Genomic DNA, 2,026 nt, shown 5'->3' with positions numbered 1-2,026 from the left:
CTTCCCTCTCTGAACCTAATCAATACCCCCAAAAGATTGTTGGTAAGATCAGGACCCTGAAGAAGAAGATCGTTGAGAGAGACCCCCTTGTATTTTAGGGAACAATTAAAAACTACTCTTATCGTGTTCTTTTTCTTGTGGTAAACCCCATGATGTGCTATGTACCAAATCCTAGCATATGTGGGGCGTAGCATGTGGGGACCCCAACAGCTCTTTGTCTGTCCCTAGGAAGTACCTTCCCCCCTGGTTTCCGTCCAGCACGTGTGTGCTGTTTGCCTGCTGTACAGTTGGATATATCGCACGTTTAAGTCCAGAGAAAGTATCACGATGCTAACTCTGTACTAGTCAATTGTTCAGCCACATCTTGAATATGCCTCGCCCATTTGGGCTCCAATAAGTTCAGCAGGTTTGTAAAAGCTCGAGCAGGTCCAGAGATGTTTTACTAGGAAGATTGAGGATATGAGAGAGCTCTCGTATTGGGAGAGGTTAGAAAGGTTGGGATTGTACAGTATTCAGAGAAGGTACGAAAGGTACCTGATACGGTAAGTTTTCAAATTAGCCTTTTTAAAACTTGGATTTAGCAGGTTCTGACGATTTCTTTTTGACGTAACTTTTATACAAAAAATACGAAATTTAGGCACTGTCCATTTGCAGCATTTCATCGAACGGAATCACCGATACAATCCTCAATATCATAAATTATCTGAAACGTGATAAGTACCAACAACTACCCTTCTGTGCATGATTTTGATGAACTTTTACTCATTTCTGAATTGTTTAACAGCTGATCAAATATCGATAAACATAATTTCATGAAGTTCCCTCGCCCCCTCCCTTTCTCCAATGAAGAATGAGGCAAACAAACAACGCCATGAGCACTTCCTGATTAATAGCCTTTTTGGGTGGCTATTATTTACTGATGTATGAAACTGAATATGTTTTTTTCAACTCAACACTTCAATTTTAACTGCTCATAGTTATAAAACAAACTATTTTGTAGGCTGTTCATTTTGGCTTGTGGCTGACTGGAAACTCTAGTCAAAAGGCTATATCTGGGGTTGTTGCAACTTCAAAGTGGAAAAGTATTAAGGATATTTGCAACCTGCATCATGAGCTTAGGATAATTTGTCATTGGCTCAGAAACATAAATGGGTTTCCATCTCAAGAAAAAAACTTTTGGTCCCACTCAGTATGCTTTATTCTGCAGGTGACTGATTTCACAAGTTCTGAACACGTGTTAGCTTATTGTCATCGGTCCCTGGGAAGGAGAATATTACAACAATGAATGTTACATATGTCGACTTGTAGAACGTAACAAAAACAGAACAGTTAGATGAGTACAAAATATGAAGATTATGAAGGGCGGAGAATATGAAGATATGAAGAAGGGGATCTTACAAAAAATATAAATGAATGAAAAGGCTATTTAGAAAATGAAGGAAACTAAAACGAGAGAGTGAAGAAACATTTTTTGTTTGAATGTTAATTGACACGATGGAAAACACAACACAACGGAAAATTTGACACAAGAGAGAATTTGACGATTGGAAAACTCGACACATCCTAAGTCTTTATATACCTATTGGAAAACACAACACATGAATAGACCGTTAAAGAAAAGAACGATTCAATAAAACAGATAGTCATAAATATGTTGCCTCTGGCAGAAAGAAAAATCTTTTGAATTTTAGAGAGTCAAATGAAAACTTTCTCGCTCTAGTTCAAACACAATCTAAAAGGAAGTTTAGCCATATTTCCGTAGATACCGCCAATTTTTAGCACGTACGAAGATTTTTTATTTTTTGGTTTGTTTGGTTTTTCACGGGCTTTTCTAACCGCTCCAAGGAATATAATCCCCAGTGTTATTAAATGAAAGGTTATAATTCTTCTATTTATTACCTTTTAATCTTTATATGATATTTGGTCTACCTACGAATTTGGGTTGGCAGACCGAGCTAGTCCTTGAATGTAGGGTTGATCTGGTATGCTATCTAAAAATTTGTCCAAGTCTGACTTGAAAGATACT

This window comes from Tigriopus californicus, chromosome 6 (assembly GCF_007210705.1).
Source record: "Tigriopus californicus strain San Diego chromosome 6, Tcal_SD_v2.1, whole genome shotgun sequence".
Taxonomy (NCBI): Eukaryota; Metazoa; Arthropoda; class Copepoda; order Harpacticoida; family Harpacticidae; genus Tigriopus; species Tigriopus californicus.
Note: the sequence above shows the minus strand (reverse complement) of the source record.